This window comes from Sus scrofa, chromosome 18 (assembly GCF_054392235.1).
Source record: "Sus scrofa isolate SSC_HxYL_T2T_F1_AM1 chromosome 18, Sscrofa_HxYL_maternal_Yorkshire_Landrace_v2.0, whole genome shotgun sequence".
In the NCBI taxonomy this organism is placed as follows: Eukaryota; Metazoa; Chordata; class Mammalia; order Artiodactyla; family Suidae; genus Sus; species Sus scrofa.
Genome location: NC_139400.1, coordinates 51,380,827 through 51,403,759, shown reverse-complemented (window position 1 = coordinate 51,403,759; position 22,933 = coordinate 51,380,827). Strand labels below are relative to the sequence as shown.

Below are 22,933 nucleotides of genomic sequence, written 5' to 3'. Positions count from 1 at the left end.
GTTTATCCCAGGCCTGCTACTTTCTGCCCTTTCTACTCTCTCAGGATATTTCATTATTTCCAGAAAGGAAATGTGTACTTTTTGTAACTGGGATGCTAAGGTCAGAAGCACCTTATAAAGATGCTCTCCCTCTCCACTGAAGTTCCATTCTTTGTTTCAATAACGTTCTCTAAGTATAAAAGCAATACCTGCTTACTATGGAAAATTTGGAAATGCAAAAAAAAAAAAAAAGAAAAGTTTGGAGAAAAAAAGTCATCCATCACTTACTGGTAAAATTTGGGAGTATTCCCTTTCTGTTTTTCTCTATATGCAGTTTTTCCTCTACTGATCTTTTCCCATATTTGGTACCACACTGTACACACTTGTTGCACCTCTCCCCTTCTCTCGTGTTCCTTTGAAACAGTCAAGGCCCTCTTTTGAGCTGTAGAAGCTGGTTTCTGATAGAAGCTTTGCTTCCCCTGGTTTTTATTTTATAAAGAAAAGTAAGAACCACCGGCCACTCTGTGCTGTTTCAAGGCCCCGTACCTGAGAAATTCCAGGTGCCAACTAGAGGGTTCAAACTGACACCAGATGGCAAACCCCTTCCCTGGCCTGGCCTGGCCTGGCCTGAACTGTCAGGGCAAATCGGGTCCACATGCCCTGAAGCCCCCACCAGCTGCCAGCCATACGAACACACGCCATCCATCATGGACAGGCCTGAGGAAGGGCTGGGGTGGGGGGCAGCGGAGCGGGGGTGCTGGGCAGACTCTGGGATGCTGCAGCCTCGCACATCCTTCTCCAGAAACCCAGCGTGTCAAGCCTGTGCTGCACGGGGCACTGACTGATCACTAACACTGAGCAAGCCCCTCACTAGGGGCCCAGCATCCATCCAACGCTTCCTACTCCCTGCAGGAAGCTGGGTATCACCAGGCTTCCAGGTGGTCTCTGGAGCCGGCGGGCTGAGTTCAGATGTGATCCCTGGCCCCTCAGCACGTGCGCCAGCCGTCCTCCCGGTGCCTCGGTTTTCTCCAATCTACCTCCAGGTCTTGCTGCAGGATTGAGGCCACGTTCACCAAGTGCCTAGACCAGGGCTGGCCTACAGTAAATATGCAGCCATTATCACCTTGTTTAATCTTTGCCGTTATCTCACTCAAAACTCAGAACAGCCACAGGTGGCAGAGGTCACTGTCACCACTGATTGACAATGAGGAAACGGAGGCACCCGCGGGGAAGCAGCTCCCACCCTCACAGAGGTTATGATGTGGCAGGGCAGGTGGACACAGAACAAGGGACGAGAAACATGACAGAAATGATCAGAGAGCCAAGGCCATCTGCAGCTCTCCCAAATCCTTCCTTGGTCCCTCTGACGCCCCCTGAAATGGAAGGTGACAGAGAGAGGTGGCAAGAGCCTCTTAGGGAATTTGGATCTGAGACACCCAGAGATTCACTGAGCCCTGAACACTCACAGCCCACAGCCACCCAGGTGGGCCACCCCACCCCGTGCATCCTTAGAATAAACGCCAGTGTTCCCTGAAGATACTGGCAAACACGTCCATTCAGCTTCACTCTATGCAAAATCATCCAGCAGAGCCTGAGTGCAGAGGTCAACCTGCCCACGGTGTGAATACAAATGCTGACTCCCAGGATGAACAGACAGTGTAGCCTCCATTCCAACCGATGGGGCTGTGGATGCTAAGCTGAGAATAGAAACCTCGAGAAAATCACTTCCCAACATCCACACCAGCCTCACCATTTCCGTGTGGAAGATGCTAAATGAGAAGAGTTTTTTTAAACAATGACCTCCATGCAGTCAAGCCGATCTCCAAGTGTTTCTGCTGCCCTCCCGACCCTGTGTCTGCCTATAGGCTAGAAACATACAAACAGAGGCAAAACCAAGGCCAGCGTTGCTGGCATCCTTGTGCGGTGGAATCTAACCCAGGACCATCAGCCTGTGCTCTCATCCTGACTGCTCCCTCCCCGAGCTCTGGTCATCTGTGGAAATCTGAGTCCCCAAATGGGCTTCTGTTTTCCAGAATCTTGGAGGCCACAGGGAAAGGTCAATGATTTTATGTATACAGAAAGGACTAGCTTCTGCTGCATGACTTTACCAACCACAGGACAGTTTTCACAGACTTTCCCAGCCCTTCCTTGACAAACCTCACTGGGAGAGAAAGTGCTACAAATAGTTCAGATTCTCCTCCCAGCTATCAGGCAGGATGATACATCCCTACCCACCTGAAGGTACATGCTTTGACTCCTAACATGTGAGCAGAAGTGCAACGAGTTACTACAGGCAGGAACTTTCGGCGTCTGTGCCTAATGTGTCTCTTCCTTTCATCCGACACTAGGACCAGCAACATCCCAGCTGCTGGCTGCTCCATCCACCTGGCCCACAGGTAACAACAGTCAGGAGAGCCTCCTGCTAACTTGTGACAGGCACAGAGTGTGAGCAAGAAATAAACCTTTGTTGTTTGAGCCTCTAAGATTTTGGACTTATCTGTCACCGCAGCACACCCTAGCCCAGCCTGACAGATATTGTAATTTGGGACAAGAAAAGCATTTAGCACATTAAGAAACGGAGGCCAGAGAGGGTGACATGAGCCGTCAAAGGCCAGACAGCAGGTTGGAGGCAGAGCAGGCAGCCCAAGATGCTCAGCACAGCCCTCTCCCTGCCTTCACGTAACAGCAGGTTTTATAGGACAGAGACTCATGACACTAAAAGACCACTTGCAAGAAAGATAAAGCCGCTACAGCTTTTTCTTCAGATACTGTAAAACTGGCTGTAGAATTAAGAGTTAAAATTAAGCATCATTTCCGGCCTTAGAAGTAATCTACGCAAGAGAATACTAGTTTATTAAAAGGGGGGAAGGGCACAGGAGTAAGCCACACATTCTCTTCATCTGCACTGAGGTGGCTGCCTCTTCCTGGTTTGGTCCAGGATCCTGTCACCTCACTCCACCCAGCGACTTGTCCCCACATCCCAACCTCAGCCTTCTCAGCTCAGCCTCGACCACCACTTCTGTCAGAATCCTCAGGTAGGGCCAAAAGAGCTAAGCACACATGATCAGCAGTGACAAAGAATGCAGTGGAGCACTATGGACTGACAGAAAGTTCTTCAGGAGTTCCCATCGTGGCGCAGTGGTTAATGAATCCGACTAGGAACCATGAGGTTGCGGGTTCGATCCCTGCCCTTGCTCAGTGGGTTAAGGATCCGGCATTGCCGTGAGCTGTGGTGTAGGTCGCAGACGCGGCTCGGATCCTGTGTTGCTGCGGCTCTGGTGTAGGCTGGCAGCTACAGCTCTGATTCGACCCCTAGCCTGGGAACCTCCATATGCCGCTGGAGTGGCCCAAGAAATGGTAAAAAGACAAAAAAAAAAAAAAAAAAAAAAAAAAAAAAAAGAAAGTTCTTCAAGACATATTGTCATCTGAAAAATATGGAAGCTGCAGAAAGTATAACATGTAACTTGCCCACATCATCTGTCTTACAGACCTGCACAACACCATACACAGCAGACATCTATAAGCATAAATGCAAATAAAAATATCTGGAAGAAGATATGCTTTATGAGAAGAGAGATTACTTCTGGACAGGCACCAGAATTAGTACAGTACTTTTCTTCATAATGATATTTTTTATAGGATAATATATACTTGCATAATTTAAAGTTATTATGATTATTGTCTTTTTAGGGCCACACCTGCAGCATATGGAAGTTCTCAGGCTAGCAGTCAAATGGGAGCTGTAGCTGCTGGCCTACACCACAGTCACAGCAATGCCAGATCCCAGCCGCGTCTGCAACCTACACCACAGCTCACGGCAACGCCCGATCTTTAACCCACGGAGCAAGGCCAGAGATCAAATCTGCGTCCTCATGGATACTAGTTGGATTTGTTACTGCTGAGCCACAATGGGAACTCCTAAAGGTATTTTAGAGTCTGTTTGATTATTAGGGCATTTCAGGACACTTGAGACAGGTCACTGTAACATTCTCAGCAATCATCTTGTTTTAAGGAACTTTGACTTTCAACTTGAGAGCCCACCCTTCCAGGAAAAAAATGCTCAGTCCCCATTAAGCTAAATGACAATTCATTAAAACCAAATTCAGATGGAAGGCTAAGACTCTCTGTGCACCTATCAATAAATGGGACACTCCTCCGTGCGTGGTGAAATATCGTAGTCAAACCAATGGGTTCGTGGGTGGGAAGAGTTTTGTCTTCAATTTAGTAGGAGTCTGTCAACTCACATTATTGCCACCAAACCTGTTTGAAATAAGGATCTAAAGTAAAAAATCGGAGTTCCCGTCGTGGCGCAGTGGTTAACGAATCCGACTAGGAACCATGAGGTTGCGGGTTCGGTCCCTGCCCTTGCTCAGTGGGTTAAGGATCCGGTGTTGCCGTGAGCTGTGGTGTAGGTCGCAGATGCGGCTCAGAATCCCGTGTTGCTGTGGCTGTGGTGTAGGCCGGTGGCTACAGCTCCGATTCGACCCCTAGCCTGGGAACCTCCATATGCTGCGGGAGCGGCCCAAGAAATAGCAAAAAGACAAAAAAAAAAAAAAGGTAAAAAATCAAGCCCTACTAAAATAGAATAGAGCAAAAGAGTCAACAGAACTGACTTTCAAGCAGATTTTTTTAAACCTTAGGACTTCAAGCAATACCACACTGAGAAAATGCTCCATAATTACATGTCTCATTTCCTTTGTCTTCTATTTCATGTCGTGCAAGCCTCTGAACACGTTTTTAAAATAATATGGGCTCAACTGCCTTTTGTGTAACATTCTGACCCCGAGTGATGTTTTAATTTTGATGGATAAAGCCAAAGGTATTTCACACTTTCCACCCCATAACTCCTTCCCACCTAAACAGCTGTCGTTACCAAGGAAACCACTTTGGATTCTTTCTCTCTTTCTGCTAAAACCACATCCTATCACTGAAGCCGACCCAGTAAACACATCTTTGGTAGAGACACATGTGCCATGTACATTCTGGGCTTCTAAAACATTCAGTCATAAACAAGGTCCTGCTGCATAGCACAGAAACTATATTCAACGTCTTATGATAAACATAATGGAAAAGAATATTTTTGAGGAGTTTCCATCGTGGTTTAGCAATTAACGAATCCGACTAGGAACCATGAGGTTGCAGGTTTGATCCCTGGCCTTGCTCAGTGAGTTAAGGATCCGGTGTTGCCGTGAGCTGTGGTGTAGGTCGCAGATGCGGCTCAGATCCTGTGTTGCTGTGGCTGTGGTGTAGGCCGGTGGCTACAGCTCCGATTAGACCCCTAGCCTAGGAACTTCCATATGCCGTGGGTGAGGTCCTAGAAAAGACAAAAAAAAAAAAAAAAAAAAAAAAAGAATATTTTTGAAAGTAAACATATATATACACATATATAAATAACTGAATCATTTTGCTGTACAGCAGAAATTAACCCAACATTGTAATAAATCAGCTATACCTCAATTAAATAAAACAATCTGTCTACCACAGTCCTGAACAATGGGAATTGATCACTGATATTTATTTATTGAATTCAGGTTTAAGATAAGGTAACATAAAGGCATCTTTCCCTGCCAACCTCAAATGGGTACCTGCCTCCCTCAGAAGTGACATTCCCCACAGTGCAAAATTCCACAAACACAGGCTGCCAACCTGCTCATAGACCCCAGCGTAATCTGGACACACATCCGTGAACACTGGGGACTATATCCGGATTCTCCTCGAGGAGAATGCTTCTCCCCGGAATAAGGTTCATTTTGGTGAGCAGGGCCCACCCTCAGCGCGGGGATGAAGACACTTACACTGTGTCTGGTGACACAGGGGACGTGCACAGCCAGCCTCCACCATCCTTCAAGATTTCCAACAATGAGGTGGGTGGACTGATCCTTCCCATCAGCAACAGAGCAGGAGGCTAAGACCAAGTACAGGGATTGCGTATTGTTTTTATACCATATTGACAGAACAGCACAGGAATCACACACACTGGGTCAACGCACACAGGGCCCTACTCTCCCTGTTGCATAAGCCACAAAAACAGCAGCTCAGTTACACTTCCAGCCTTCAGAAAGTAGATAAAGAATGGCTTGAGGGTTATTGTTTTTTTGTTTTTGTTTGCTTTTTAGGGCTGCACTCTCAGCATATGGAGGTTCCCAGGCTAGGGGTCAAGTCAGAGCTACAGCTGCTGGCCTATGCCACAGACATAGCAATTCTAGATCCAAGCCATGTCTCCGACCTATACCACAGCTCACAGCAAGGCGGGATCCTTAACCCAATGAGCAAGGCCAGGGATTGAATCTACATCCTCATGGATACTAGTTAGGTTCATTATTGCTAAGCCACAACGGGAACCCCAAGCCACCATTATTTTATGGGTCTACTGGGACCCTTCTCTCATGGGTTTGGGAGTTTAGAAGGTTTATTCATTTTTCTTGTTTTGTTTCCAGTTTCTAAACCTGGAAAACAAGCCTGGTCCTGTATGCTTCTGCTGTACCAGAAAATTACCACGAGCCCCCTCTGGGAGAAATTTAGCAGACTAGTAGGCTACAGTCATTATTGGAAGTTTTTTTAATATATCATTTTTATTATTTTTTGCTTTCTAGGGCTGCACCCGCAGCATATGGAGGTTCCCAAGCTAGGGGTCGAATCGGAGCTGTAGCCGCCGACCTACACCAGAGCCACAGCAACTCGGGATCCGAGCCGTGTCTGCGACCTACACCACAGCTCACAGCAATACTGGATCCTTAACCCTGAGCGAGGCCAGGGATCGAACCCACAACCTCATGGTTCCTAGTCAGATTTGTTTCAGATGCACCACGAGGAGAAGCTTTAAAGCCCCATTCACATTCATTTACCTTAGGATCTGAAAGCACAGGATCCCTCTGAATTTCAAAGGAGATAGAAAAGTCAGTGTCTCTCAGTATCTTCTCTTTCTCTCTCCCTGTTTCCCTTCCCCTCTCTTGCTTTCCAAAGTACCACCTGGTACGAATTCCAGACACAGACCCTGCCACCCTGCCCATGAAGGCAGGAATGTAGACACGGCTGACAGGAGCGCTGGGCGTGGGTGCTGATGGAATGCAGGCATCCCTTCACAGCTGCCTGGGTTCTGGGAACTCAAATGTCCAACTCCACGTCCCTCAGAGCCAAGCATCTCCTTCTGGTCAAGAAACCCTGTTCAGAGGGCGCTCAGAGCCAGCCCTCCCTTCTCTGCTCCAGCCGTGGACTTCTGGAATGGAACAGAATACCCTCCCACACCCCCATTTTTTTAGATGGGGAAACTGAGGCCCTAGGCAAGGCAGAGACTTGTCTGGATCAACCAGGACTAGAACCTAGGTCTCCAGACACTGAGGCAAATGCTCTTTTATTTATTTCTGGTTTGGCTGGCCCCATCCCCGCCCCCCAGCAGGGACTGGTATTTGTCAGACAGGAAAGCAAAGGGCAGCCCCCCCATTTCTCCCCTCACTCCCCACTGAGAACCCCACTGTACTCTATCCCCACCTTCCTCACAGGACATGGTAGTTCACATTTTTCTTCTCCTAAACTTTTTTTAAAAGATCTTTTTAGGCATATGGAAGTTCCCAGGCTAGGGGTCTAATTGGAGCTACAGCTGCTGGCCACAGCTACAGCAATGTGGGATCCGAGCTGCACCTGCTTGCAGAATTGTGGGATCCTTAACCCACTGAGCAAGGCCAGAGATTAAACCACATCCTCATACATACTAGGTTGGGTTCTTAACCCACTGAGCCACAACGGGAACTCCCTGCTATATTCTTTAATCCCATCAATTGATGGTGGCAGTAAAGGGCCAAGACTAAAACCAGGCTACCTGGTTCCAATCTCTCAACTCCGTGTTTTGGACAAAGACACTGCCCTTCTGTGCTTCAATGTTCTTATCTAGAACATGCAGATAATAGCAGCACCTGCTTCATAGGCTCTGCGTGAGGACTCAGTGAGTTAATACATAGCTGGCATTCAGACAGCCCTGGTCACACTACAAGAACTTATCCTGATAAAGGGGAAGGTGGTAAGGCTGGGGCTTCTGTCTGGTTCATCTTTGAGGCTTTGCATCATTTGACTCTCAGGGGTGGTGTCCACCTGTAAGTTCCTGTATCTCCAGCGCAGAGAGGATGCTAGATCACAGATGTTGAATGAATGAATCTAGCACAGCACCCGGCTTATAACGGGTACTTCATTAATGCTTATTACATGAACATGTGGGTTTCCAGAATTCACCAGCTCACTTAGTCACTGGCCAAGCTTCCTAGCAGATAAATTCAGCTATGTAGGCACCAGTATTTTCTCTTGTTGCAAGACTTTTCTATTAACTGCTGCCTTAAAAGGTTTACCCAAAGCTCAGCGCTCAATTTTCAGTGCACAGTCTACACCCTCTCTTTGCACCTGCTGCTTTGTGACAATGAATCCCCCACCGCCCCCACCGCCTGACCCAGCCACCCAGGGCCTTAGAGGGCTGAAATACAATTGTTGATTGACATTTTCCTGGTATTATGCAGGCTTTGAAAAACAAAGTTCTGAAAAGGCCTGATTGGTGTTCATCTGAGAGCCCAATGGATAAAATTATCTTTTCTTTCTTTTTAGGGCCGCACCTGTGGTACATAGAGGCTTCCAGGCTAGGGGTCGAATCGGAGCTGTAGCCACTGGCCTACACCACAGCCATGCGGGATCCGACCCATGTCCGGGACCTATACCACAGCTCACGGCAACACCAGATCCTTAACCCACTGAGCGAGGCCAGGGATCCAACCTGCGTCCTCATGGAGACTAGACAGATGCATTTCTGCTGAGCCACGACAGGAACTCCAATAAAATTATCTTGATAGAGAAAGCCGACAGAAGCCAACAGAGCCTTGAATTGGAAAGCCAGGTCTGGAACTGGCTAAGTGGGTGTAAGTGCTCACGCACAAGAAAGCGCTCATGAAGGGGCAAGTCCAGAAGCCAGAGGACATCCGGAGATGGCCTTTAGGACAGAACACGGAAAATGAATGGAGCTTCGCAAGTGAAAGGCACTTCCAAGAACAAAATAGGTTAGTCATCACAGAGGCCTGAGCTGAAACTTGGCTTTGTACAAAATACACACTCAGCTGATGGCTGGCCAAAATGCTTAGCTGGAGGTTTTTATTGACTGGGACACACGTCTCCCTCAAGCTCAGCCGGGCAGTAGCTGGGATGTGTGGGAGGTGACCCCGCAGGGCATTGAGAGACTGAGACGATGCCAAGCCCTTCTGAGAGGTGGCATGCCCTGGGCCCTGCCCGGTGGGGGCCTGTCCTAGGGAGCAGGCCCTGCCCACTAGCCAAGATACACTTGACCTGCTGCGGCCTCTCGCTGTGACCTCATGACAGCTTCATGAGAGTGAGAAAGGGGGTCATGCAGATACCCCAAGACGAGACGCTTTTTTGGTGATCGGAAAGCTCCAAATAAAGAATTTCTTTTTCCTATCACTCTGGTTTTTAAGTCTATGCAAACTCTCTGGGAGATGAACAGGGCAGGGAAAGCACCTTTTTCAGGGCTTTGGGGCTCTCCAGAGGGAGAATAGACTAGAAAGCAAAACTGCCCAAAGCCTCTTCCCTTGGCCGGCGGGGGGGGGTGTCCCAGCTTTTCTACCTGCAGGCTCTGACACTCGGACTCCCATGCTGCCAGCCTGTGCCCGCTCTTTGGGCCCTTTTGTTCCTGTTTCCAAGGAGCCAGGAAGGACTGGACCCCACCCAAGTGCATCCACCGAGGCTCCTGCTGAAGGATGCTGGCGCCTCGCTGGCCCGCACTCGCATACACCATCTGCCCAGAAAACCACAGAGCAGGTGCTGAGGGCGAGCAAACCAGGCTTCCAGCCCTGACGCTGCTATCTTTTCTCTGTTCTGAGCTTTGGTTCCTTCACTAGAAATCAAAAACCATAATTTGTCTCCAGAATTAAGACAGGGTTTAAGATGTTTAATAAGCAGGGGGCTGCTAGTGATTTTTTTCTTATAGATTACTGACCTTGGGGAAAGGCAGCGCTGGGGAGCCTCCTGCTGCCCTTTGCAATAAATTTCCCAATGTGTCCCAGCCCAGGAGGCTCTGCTTGGCCTGAGTTGGTTTTTTTTTTTTTTTTTTCCCCTTTCCTTTTTAAAAATTATTTTTAAAAAATCTTGGAGTGTGGTTGCCTTACAATGTTGTATGAGGAGCTGGTTCATTCTTTAGGGCTCCCGCACCTTCCCCAAGGCGCCCTGTTCTTTCTTTCCTACCTCTCAGCCTTCAGAAATGCTGCTCCCTGTGGCTGGCATGCTGACCCCTTTTCAACCCCAATAATTAGTGGAAAAATGCTCATTCTTGGAGGGGCAAATCCGAGACTCCCCTAATCTTAGTACGGCTCTAATAATCTGTCTCAGGACATCCTGCTGTTTTCACTTAGAACACTTGCCGCATTTAAAACTATGAATTTATTGGTTCCTCCAAACAGCCAGCAAATTGCACTTGGCCAGGCACTGGGCTCCTGGATTCATTCATTGCTGTATCCCCAAAACTTAGTAGATACCTGGCAGTAGCAATGTCTGCTGATATTTGCTGAATTAATGTCAACACAGTGAAGCCCCAAAGAGTCAGGAGGAATCCGGAGCTACCAATAGCTTTCTAACGGCTTTCCACACCGGGCTGGGGACCTAGCAAAGTATTTCACACCCATGGGTGAGCCAGAAAAACAACTGCCAGCTCATGATCAGAAATGTTAAAGCATCCCCAGTTCACTCAGTGGAGAATTCCCTTTTCTAGGCTCTGAGTTCCCCTGGCCCATGCCTCTTGGAAGACCGCCAAAGCTCAAAAAGAAGCAAAAGCTCCTGGGGTATAACAGAAAGGGAAGATGGGTAAGGAATTTTTTAAAGGGTTGTGTACTTGGAACAGGCCACCGCATTGTCGATAGGAAGTTATTTAAATACTATCAAGTCCCCCTGAGCACCATCCTAGGCCCTGCCAGGCCTGGTGTCTGTTTTTTCAAATACCCCACACACCTGTCTGGGTCAATGTTCTAGAATATGTTTAGAAACACAGAACGCCTGTGTGTTTTATTACATCCAGGCTAACAATCTTGTTGCACACTTGCCTAAAAATAAACATCATCCACTCTAATAACATCCGTCAATACCAGCATCACCCCTCCTCCAGTGGATATTAGATCATCCAGTGTAAGCAGTGATTGAGGTTTAAAAGCTAGAAATTATTTTTTTATGGGGGGGATCTCCCATGTTCACTCCACAAGCAGGCAGTTCTTTGGAAGCTGGGTCCTATATCCAGAAGCACAGCTCTAGAAAGAGCCCAAGCACATCTGTGCATCAATTCCTAGAGGCAGGCATGCGGGTGGGGAGGTGGGCAGGAGGGAGGGGCACTCACTGAGTCCCGTTCAGTGGTTAGAACCCAGACTGCTTCAAGCCCTGGGTGCAGCACTTCCTCTCTGCTGACCTAGGGCTATTTAATCTCATTGAGCCTCAGTAGTCCCACCTGTAAAATGGGAGAAATGATAACTACTATACAGCATTGCTGGAAAGATTCAATGAGCCCAAAACCAACACAAACCAAAAACCTAAAGCCCTCTGACCAGGGTTGCACAGAGTCAGTCTATTAAGAGTTTGCCATCATTATGTAGGGTCAACCAGATCGGACACATCTTCATTGCATTTTATTTCATCAAAGCCTCAAGCCAATCCTTCCAGATTGATAGTCATCCCCTTTTTACAGATATAAAACCCGAGGCTCGTGAGGGTTAAGTAGCTCATTCGGAGCCGCTGCAGGGAGACAGCAAGGCCAGCACCTGCACCCAATCGTCATCATCCTCACCATTTACCAGAGGCCAGGTGGTATGCTGCCTACTTTACAGCAACCAGCAAATACTACCACCACTCTGGAAGGAAAGAAGAATTATAACTATTTTACATGTAGGAGGACACAGGGTTGGAAAGGTTAACTCTCTTGGCCAAGATCACACTGTTAGTTAAGGAACAAGGCAGGGGCTTGATCCCAAGTTCTGACACCAAAGCCCATTTCCTCCATTTGAGCCCTGCCTGTGTTTGTTATAGATCGCATCTGCCTCTTGAAATCAACATGCCCAACTTCATACGAAACGTCCAACACTGGGCTTGCCAAGCGGAGCCCAGGGCTGGCCCTCTCCAGGAAGGGGCCTGCTGTCCTGGGTTATCAGGAGTTGGGATATGCCCAAAGAAGAGCCAAGCTTTCCACCCTGTTCCCCTTCTGGAAAGTTCGGTTTGGGGTCACAGATAGCAATAGGGGAATGTGTTCAGCAGGGGAAGTTCTTAGTCATTAGACTTTTATCTTCTGGGAATTAGCACACAAATATTTTCTCACCTAAATCATCATCTGCTCCCAGCTTTTCTACCAGATGGGTTTTCCTTAGCAACAGGCAACAGCCCTCCCCAGCTACGTGCAACTCTGCAAATACCTACCAAGTCATTCCAACCTCTCAACTCTGTCCTGCTCCTAAGGTGTCCTGTGGAGATGATACAGAGAAGGGCCAAGATCAACAGCCTGACACAAAGATACAGTCGTGATGACTCTTCATGTTTTATTCAGCTATTACCTTACCACCACTTGGTGCTCATCTAGGGCTCAGTTTGCAGTGACCTGGGCCCTCAGGTGACCTATCTGTTAGTCCTATGGAAAAGCATAAGGAAGAGGAAAAGGACCACTCAGTAAAACAAGTCCCAAAGCAGGAGATGACTAGCCCTAAATGATTGTAATGAAGTGTCCCTCCAAAGTGCCACAGACCTGTCCTGGGGCACTGTGCCTGATCAGAAGGCCAAGGCAAGGCCCCTTCGGAGTAAGAGCATGCCAGGCCTCGCTGGCTCCGCAGCTGCAGAGGCTGGGCGGACGGCAAAGGGAGGAGGTTTGGTGATCAGCTTACCTCGGCCCACCCTGCCCCCAATCTCTGCCCCCAGTTTGGTCTGTGGCAGTTTCTACATGAAACACAAGAAGAATTCAAGCCAGAAATTCTTGCTTTGACAAGCATTCTACCTTTCTAAACTTTTTAAAAACCATCAATTAATTGAAATGCCAGTGACTGTTCGCCTCTTACTGCAAAAGTCAAGTTCGGGAGTTCTCTTGTGGCACAGAGGGTTAAGGATCCCACATTGTCACTGCAGTGGCTTGGGTTGTTCCCGTGGTGTGGGTTCAATCCCTGGCCTGGGAACCTCATATGCCTTAAGTGCAGCCAAAAAAATAAATGAGAGAGAATAACAGGGTTACCAGAAATTTGCAAAATTCCTATAGCTGCTGTATGACAAGAATTCAACACAGTATAAACTTCACCTTTTTAAATTTTCATTTTTCCTTAAAGCTCCCAAAAGAATTGTAGGGGGAACAGGTAACTGAAACCTCAAGTCCTAGGTTTATGTCTTAGATATTGAAGAAATATTGACCTCTTTTCTTGGGATAAAAAGAGACAAGAATTTGATAGTCCCATGTAAGCAAGTCTCAGCCCTAGCCCTGTGAATACGCTTGATCTTTAAACCTCCACTACATCACCATTTCTGGCACTTCTCATGTCTAATCTAAAATAAACAGCACTGCTCTTACTATCAAAGGGATCATCAGTGACACACAAAGTGGGACCAGGGCAGAGAGTCTGGCTGGGATACCCCCACTGACAACTGTAGGATATGAGTCCTCCCTTCCTCAAATTCCTGACTTCTTGGTCATCTGAGAAGGCCTGATTGTCCCTAGACCGAGAGTCAGTAGCAAAACAGGTACAACCGGGGCATGGCCTGAGGATGCTGCCAGCAGAAGAGTCACCTGTGTGTGCCTGATCAATGTGGAGACTCTGTAAACAGCCTCCCTTTGCTGGGGCGGGGGGAAGGGGGAGGCAGCTCATTTTTTGAGGGATGTGGCAGTGGGTAAAGTCTTTGGATTAAAGAACTACCTTCTTTTGTCAAGAAATTGATTCCTATCACATGGAGTAAAACTCTTACTCCAGAGCCATTAAGCACCCCTCTGAGGGGAGAAGCTGGTGGCCTGAGACTCCGGACCACAAAGTATGCAGGGGCCCAAAGAGGGAGGGAGCTACAGAGCCCTCCTGAGCAGGGCAGGGGAACATCAGGGGAATGGAGTTTCAAGGGAGACCAGTTCTGGGCACTCTCCCTCCCCGTGGCTGTACTGAACAAATGTTGGGCACCAATCACCCCCAGAGTGGCTAATCCCCGCCATTGATGAGGCAGCTACTATGTGCCAGCTGCCCTGCCAGGCCTTTGCTACATATTATCTCATTTAACCATATTAGCCTCAGGACAGAACTACTTATTTTTCACAAGAAAACAGGGTTTCAGAGAAGTCACATAACATGGCCATGGTCACAATCACAGAAGTGACAGAATCTGAATGTGGGCCCAGGGTTGATGGGCTCCAAAGCTTGAACTCATTTCTTCATTACAAAAAAGCACCATCTACTCCTCTTAGACACTTTAGAAGTCGTCTCTTCGCCTAGGCTGTTCTTTGCATTGAAGCCCCCTCCGTCTCATCTGTTCCACGTGTGCAGAAGAAGTCTGTGCCTTATCCACTCTCCCCGCTTGCTTAGATGACAGCTCTCTGCGCCCCCGCATCCACATCCAGGGTGAGAACAGGGTGAATATTGGGCACTCCTCATACCCGAGGGGGTTACTGGCTATAGGAAATCTCAGGGGGCTTTTAAGAGGGACAAACCCCACCCTGGGGCAAACATACCTTGCTTCATCCTTAGCACAGAAAACCCAGAAGTTGTCAAGGCCATGGGTTTACTGGTTTTCCCCAACTTTGATTTTAAATGCTAACAATGGAGGCATTTCCAGGAAAGGAAGCAGAACTAAGAGGGCATCATGATCTGGCAACCCTTCTGTGTTTCACAATGTGCCACAAAAAACCGTGTGCATGTCTGAGGCTGTATATCTATTTTGGAGGCACCATTCAGAGGCCCCTGCCAAGCCTCATCTCATTTCCTTTCTTTGAGTCTCAGGAAGCAGAGGGAAGTCCTCTGCCAGGCTCCCAGGATCCCTCAGGACCCTGGGAACAGCCGGATCTGTCTGCAGACTGGACTCCATCAAGGCCCCCCTACCTGCCTTGCCACTTTCCCTTGGCAGCCACCCTTTGGTCACTGGGGACCAACCCTGGCCAGGCGCACAGCGGAATCAGCCGGGAGTTTAGTACAGAGGCCTGGGACCCGGCCTCGGAGCGCCCTCCCCCACCCCCCTCCACGCCGCCCCGGGATTCTGATGGATCCAGCCTGGGCATCTGAATGTTAACAGCGCCCCAGGTGATTCCAAGGTGCAGACAGGATTGAGAAGCCCTACCCGGACCATTTCCCTGACGCCGAAGTTCATCCCTCTGAACTTTGGTGGCATTCCGCAACCTCCCGGGTATTTCTGCCTTGCTCCACCTGGAGCTCATCCAGGGCAGCTTTGAATGCCGCCCGCTCGCAGGATGCCGCCTCCCTGAGCCTCCTCCCTTGCGGCGCCCGGTAATCCAGAAAACTTGTGCCCCGAGCGACCCGCCCCCGTCGTCGGGACTTACTTGGCCACGAGGTGTGCAGACCTCGCAGAAGCGGGAAGCCAGAGCGAGAGCCGGGTGCGCCGGGAGCACGCGGGCGGGCGGCGGAGCGCCTGGCTGCGCCAGGGGCTGGGGAGGCAGCAGCCGCAGCGCCGGCCGGAACGGGAACTGGCTCAACCGCAGCGACGGCCGCGCCCCTCTGGCCGCGCCCCGAGCCTCCTCCGCGTGCTGCGTGGAGGCCGAGACCCCGCCCGGGCGGGCGAGGCGAGATCAGCGGGACGGCCGTGGTCCCCCACCCGGAGCGGGAAGCGCGGAGAGGCCGCCTGCCGAAGTGGCCACGGGCAGCCGGGAGGGGCGGTCCCCGCGCCCGCAGGGAGGCCAGGCCACCGCGCAGGGCCGAGCGGCCAGGCCTGAGAGCTCGCCCAGGAGTGACACTGGGAACGGAGGGCGCCAGCTCGGTAACGGCGGCCGCAAGCCCAGGCCCGTCCTCCTAAAAGGACCAACCCACCATCCGCAACCCGAGGCGGCACCTGGGCACGCTGGAGAAACTCCCGTTAAAACGTGACACCTGCTCCCCCCAATGAAACGCAGCTCAAAGCAATCAAACCTTTATAGCAGAGCATATACTTTGATTTATACGTTTTAACGTCTAAGCTTTTCTCCTTGTCCTTAAATCCGTTCTTGGCAGTGTACCTTTTATGTTTTATATGTTATGCTGCAATGACCTGCAAGGGAGTTTTTAACATGCACACACATCTCCCCAACAAAAAATGTTTTAAACGTTTCAAATGGGGAAGGTCTACAAAACGACGCTATAAATAGTTTGTCACCTCCACACTAAAGTACATTCAGTCGTGTGACCACATATGCTCATGAATATTTAAATCACCATCCAAGGCTGCCTTCTGAGAAAAGTTTGTTCCTAACTCAAAAGTGAAACTTTGCGAATGTAAAATTGATGGGATAGGATGAGCAAACTTGTAAGTACCAAAATGGAAAAGCTCAACATACGAATTCTTCCAGTTTACCCTTACCTGAAACTCTGGTAGAAAAATTATGAATTTTTTCTTTTCTTCTAGGATTCTCTTACTCCCATATTTTCCACATCCTGTTTCATACTTAGAATGGCTGCATTCTGAGAAGCTCCTTCAGTTCTGCGGTTCCAATCATCACGTCTCCGGTAGATTTGAATCGGCTGTGTTTCCCACGTGTGTTAGGCAGACTGGCCCTTGTCTGCTTCCCCCCCACCCCGCCCCCGCCCTTAGCTTCCAACCCCCTCCACTCGTGATGCCCTACACCTGGACCCTGTGACTATGGCAAAAGAAAATTAAAGAAGCAGATGGAATGAGTGGTGCAAGTCAACTGACCTTGAGATGGGACAGTGATCATGAGTTACTGGCATGGGCCAATGCGATCACAAGGGTCCTTATAGGTGGAAGAGGGAGGCAGGAGAGCTGAAGAGATAACAGCCTGAGAAGGATCTGATGTTTGTTTTGGAGATGGAGGAATGGGACTATGAGCCAAGAAATGAAGGTAGCTTCTAGAAGCTGGAAAAGGCAACAATATGGGTTCTCTAGGAGAGTCTCCAGAAGGAGGGCAGTCCTGCTGACACTTTGATGTTAGCCCAGTGAGACCCGTTTTAGACTTCTGACTTCCAGAACAGTGAGATAATAAATTTGCCTTGTCTTAAGCCACTAGATTTGAAGTGACTCGTTACAGCAGCAATGGGAAACCAATAACCATCCATTTAAGTTCTTAATTTCAACAATGTTCTTATTTACTAAGAGTGTTTTGGTTCGAATTTTCTTGGTCATTTATGATCATGTCTGGTTCTCTGCTGATCCCATCACTTAAAAAATTCATAGAGTTATTTTTGCTTTTAATTAGCCTTTATTTGGGGATAATTGTAAATTCACTTGTAAGAAATAATGCAGAGCGATCCTTTTACCCTTAATCCAGTTTCCCTTCATGGTAACAGCTTGCAGAACCAGGATGTTGGCACTGATACAATCAAGCTACGGAACATTTCCATCACTATAGTAATGCCTCCTGCTGCCCTGAAACAGCACACCACCCCCTCCTTAACCCCTGACAGCCACTCATCTGTTCCCCATTTCTCTAATATGTCATTGCAAGAATGTAATGTATTTGGAAGCACATAGTAGGTACTGGGATTTTGTTTGGGGTTGGTTTTGTTCACTCAGCATGGAGATTCATCTAGGTCACTGCATGTATCAATAGTTCTTTCCTTTTTATTACTGAGTAGTATTTCATGGCACTGCCACAGGAATGCCACCGTTTTTTACACATGTTGAAGGACATTGAATTATTTCCAGTTTGGGGCTCTTATGAATAAAGCTGCTATATACATTCAGCTACAGGTTTACCTGTGAATGTGAGTTTTTATTTCCCTGGGATCAATGCCCGGAGTGCAACTGCTGGGTCATATGGTAATTGCACATTCAGTTTCTTAAGAAACTGCCAAACTCTTTTCCACAGTGGCTGTTACATTCGCACCAGCAAAGTGTAAGTGATCCAGTTTCATGGCATCCTTGTCAGCATGTGGTGCTGTCACAGTGTTTTATGTTAGCCATTCTGATGAGTGTATGGTGTTAGTGACATATCATTATAGTTTTAATTTGCCAGGGATGTTGAACATCTTTTCATGGGCTTATTTGCCATTTGTGTCTCCTCTTGGGTGAATGTCTCTTCATGTCTCATTCATTTATTAATTGGATTCCTTGATGTTTTACTGTTGAGTTGTGAGAGTTCTTTGTATATTATAGGTTCTAGCACTTTGTTAGATGTGCGATTCACAAATATTTTCTCCAACTCCAAGCTTGTCTTTTCATTCTCTTAATAGGATCTTTAACATTTTAAATTTTGAGGCAGTCTAACTTATCAGTTTTTCCTTGTATGAATCGTGATTTTGGTACTGAGTCTAAGAACTCTGAAAAGTCTTAGATGTCAAAGAATTTCTCTTTTTTCACCTAAAAGCTTTACAGTTTTATGTTATTTAAGGCCATGATACACTTTTTCTTTGTCTTTTTTTTTTTTTTTTTTTGTCTTTTCAGGGCTACACCCATGGCATACGGAAGTTCCCAGGCTAGGGGTCTAATCAGAGCTACAGCTGCCAGCCTACATCACTGCCACAGCAACGCCAGATCCGAGCCCCATCTGTGACCTACACCATGGCTCACGGTTATGAAATAACCAGAATAGGAAAATCCATTGACACAGAATGTAGATTGGTGGTTGCCAGATCCTTAACCCACTGAGTGAGGCCAGGGATCGAACTTGCAACCTCTTGGTTCCTAGTCAGATTCGTTTCCGCTGCACCACAATGGTAACTCCTGAATTAATTTTTATTATTATTATTATTTATTACTCAAATGGATTTACCACATCTGTAGTTCTATAATGATCATAACAATCTGATTTCACAGGATTTCCATCCCACAGCCCAAGCACATCCCCCCACCCCCCAAACTGTCTCCTCTGGAGACCATAAGTTTTTCAATGTCTGTGAGTCAGTATCTGTTCTGCAAAGAAGTTCTGTCTGTCCTTTTTTCAGATTCCACATGTCAGTGAAAGCATTTGATGTTGGTGTCTCATTGTATGGCTGACTTCACTTAGCATGATAATTTCTAGGTCCATCCATGTTGCTAAAAATGCCGGTATTTCGTTCGTTTTAATGGCTGAGTAATATTCCATTGTGTATATGTACCACATCTTCTCGATCCACTCCTCTGTCAATGGACATTTAGGTTGTTTCCATGATTTGGCTATTGAAAATAGTGCTGCAATGAACATTGGAGTACATGTGTCTTTGCGAGTTGTGGTTTTCTCTGGATAGATGCCCAGGAGGGGGATGGCTGGATCAAATGGTAGTTTTATTTTGTTTTCTGAGGAATCTGCATACTGCTTTCCACAGTGGTTGCACCAATTTACAATCCCAACAGTGTACTAGGGTTCCTTTTTCTCCACACCCTCTCCAGCACTTCTTGTTTGTAGACTTTTTGATGCTGGCCATTCTGGCTGGTGTAAGGTGGTACCTCAAGGTGGTTTTGATTTGCATTTCTCTAATAATGAGTGATGTTGAACATCTTTTCATGTGTTTCTCGGCCATCTGTATGTCTTCTTTGGAGAACTGTCTGTTTAGATCTTCTGCCCATTTTTTGATGGGGTCGTTTGCTTTTTTTGGTATGGAGCTGCAGAAGGTGTTTATAAATTTTGGAGCTTAATCCCTTGTCAGTCAATTCACTTGCAAAGATTTTCTCCCATTCTGTGGGTTGTCTTTTCGTGTTGTTTAGGGTTTCCTTTGCTGTGCAGAAACTTTTAAGTCTGATTAGGTCCCATTTGCTTATTTTTGTTTTTATTTTCATTACTCTAAGAGGTGGATGTGAGAAGATGTTGCTGTCATTAATGTCAGAGAGTGTTTGGCCTATGTTTTCCTCTAGGAGTTTGATAGTGCCTGGTCTTATATCTAGGTCTTTAATCCATTTGGAGTTTATTTTTGTGTATGGTGTTAGGGAGTGTTCTAATTTCATTCTTTTCCATGTGGCTGTCCAGTTTTCCCAGCACCACTTATTGAACAAGCTGTCCTTTCTCCATTGTATATTCTTGCCTCCTTTGCCATAGATGAGTTGGCTGTAGGTGCGTGGGTTTAATTCTGGGCTTTCTATCCTGTTCCACTGATCTATATGTCTGTCTTTGTGCCAGTACCATATGGTTTTGATGATTATTGCTTTGTAGTATAGTCTGAAGTCAGGGAGCCTGATGCCTCCAGCTCCATTTTTCTTTTTCAGGATGTCTTTGGCTATTCTGAGTCTTTTGTGCTTCCAAACAAACTTTAAAATATTTTGTTCAAGTTCTGTGAAAAATGTCCTTGGTCATTTGATAGGGATTGCATTGAATCTGTAGATTGCCTTAGGTAGTGTAGTCATTGTGATAATATTAACTCTTCCAGTCCATGAGCATGGTATAACCCACAGCGAACATCATTCTCAATGGCGAAAAGCTGAAAGAATTCCCACTGAGATCAGGAACAAGACAAGGATGTCCACTCTCGCCACTACTCTTCAACATAGTTCTGGAAGTCCTAGCCACAGCAATCAGAGAAGTAAAAGAAATAAAAGTAATCCAAATTGGAAAGGAAGAAGTAAAAGTATCACTATTTGCAGATGACATACTATACCTAGAGAATCCTAAAGACTCTACCAGAAAACTGTTAGAGTGCATCTATGAATTTGGCAAAGTTACAGGATACAAAATTAATACACAGAAATCGACGGCATTTCTATACACTAACAATGAAAGAGCAGAAAAAGAAATTAGGGAAGCAAACCCGTTTACCATCACATCCAAAAGAATAAAATACCTAGGAATAAACCTACCTAAAGAGACAAAAGACCTGTACTCTGAAAACTATAAGACACTGATGAAAGAAATCAAAGATGACATAAATAGATGGAAAGATATATCATGCTCCTGAATTAATTTTGAATGAGACTTGAGTTAAGGTTAGTTTTTATGTAAGTATTAGTTTTGCCAATGGATGTCCGATTGATGCTTCAACTGCTGAAAGACTATCTTTCCTCCATTAAATTACCCTTGAACCTTTGTGTGGGTCTATTTTTGAGTTCTTCATTCTATACCATTGACCTGTGTATTTATCCCTCTCCTAATATCATACAATCTTGAAATTGGATTGGTTGATTCCTCCCATTTTATTCTTCTTTTTCAAAGTGGCTTTATCTATTCCAGTCCCTCTGCCTTTCAATATACATTTTAGAAAGATAATCTTGCTAGGATTTTGATAAGAATTATGTTAAACCTGTATTGGAGAGAACTGGCGTCTTTATTATGTGGAGCATTCCAAACCATGAACCCTCTGTTTTATTTAGATCTTTGATTTCTTTCATCAGTGTTTTGTAGTTTCCAGCATATGTCTTACACTTAAAATTTTTTTTCATTTAAGTATTTCCTTTAAAAGAACTGCATACATTGCTGATAAGAATTACAATGGTTCAGCCAACATGAGAAAGTTTGGTGGTTCCGCAAAAGATTAAATATAGAATTACGATTCCACTCCTAGGTATAAACCCACAATAATTGATAAGAAGTACTCAAAAAACATGTACACACATGTTCATAGTAGCAGTATTCACAATAGCCAAAAGATGAAAACAGTCCAAATGTCCATCAGTGGAGGGAAGGATAAAAAAATCGTTATATATATATATATATATATATATATATATATATATATATATATATGTATATATATATACACACACACACAATAGGATATTATATAGCCACAAAAAGGACATGTTGGCTCAGCGGTTAGCCAACCCGACAAGCATCCATGAGGATGCTGGTTCAATCTCTGGCCTTGCTCAATGGGTTAAGAATCTGGCATTGCTCTGAGTTGTGGTATAGGTCACAGACATGGCTCAGATCCTGCATTGCTGTGGCTGTGGTGTACACTGGTGGCTACAGCTCCGATTGGACCCCTAGCCTGGCACTCTCCATATACTGCAGGTGCAGCTCTAAAAAGACCAAAAAAAAAAAAAAAAGATGTGTTGATATATGGTAGAATGTTGATGAGCCTCAAAGACATTATGCTAAGTGAAAGAAGACAGACACAAAAGGTCACATATTTTACAAGTCCTTTTATATGAAATAACCAGAATAGGAAAATCCATTGACACAGAAAGTAGATCGGTGGTTGCCAGGGAATGGGGGAGGGAAGAATGGATATGTGGTTTCCCTTTGAGGTAATGAAAATGTTTTGGAAGTAAATAGGGATGGTGGTTGGACATCAGTGTGAGTGTATTAAATGCCACTGAATTGTTCACTTTTTAAGATGGTTAACTTTATGTAAATTTCATCACAATGAAAAAGTTTTAAAAAGCAACTGCAAATGGTATTACATTTTGAATTTCAGTGTCCAAGTTCTAGTATATAGAAATGTACTGTGTACTATATATTCTAGTATATAGAAATTCACTTTTTATCTGGTGTCCTGTGACCTTAATGAATGTACTTCTTGGATACATTTTTTATAGATTTCAAGGGATTATCTACATAGATAATCGTGTCATCTGTAAATAGAGGCTGTTTCTTCCCAATTTATATGCCTTTCATTTCCTTTTCTTGCCTCATTACACTGGTGAAAACTTCCAGTACTATGTTGAATAAGAGTGGTGAGAGCAGACATCTTTGCCTTGTCGATAGTTTTAAGGGAAAAGCATTCAGTCTTTTAAGTATAATGTTCATTATAGGTATTTTATAAATGCTTTTTGTCTAGTTGTTGATGTTCCCTTCTGTTCCTGTTTTTCTAAGAATTTTCTACCATGAATGGGTATTGAATTGTGCCAAATGCTTTTATGCACCAATTGGTATGACCCCATGACTTTTAATAGTAGTTAAATTACAGTGGATTACTTT

At 46.1% G+C, this 22,933-nt stretch overlaps 1 protein-coding gene across 22 annotated transcripts in view; it reads right to left on the bottom strand.

The window, feature by feature from the left end:
- The window catches only part of NOD1 (nucleotide binding oligomerization domain containing 1), a 78,364-nt gene extending 61,643 nt beyond the window's left edge, over positions 1-16,721 (bottom strand). For 7 of the 22 annotated variants that reach the window (XR_014833060.1, XR_014833065.1, XR_014833064.1 and 4 more), the window contains exon 1: positions 15,503-15,648. The gene's annotated coding sequence lies outside the window, so the exon portion shown is untranslated. Of the gene's footprint in view, positions 1-5,774; positions 5,885-6,824; positions 6,913-11,344; positions 11,453-12,411; positions 12,456-12,545; positions 12,620-15,282; positions 15,387-15,502; positions 15,649-16,512 lie in introns of those variants that run through there. The other 15 variants (XR_014833062.1, XM_085004701.1, XM_085004702.1 and 12 more) reach the window with 12 other exon arrangements.
- Positions 16,722-22,933: the final 6,212 nt, after the last annotated feature.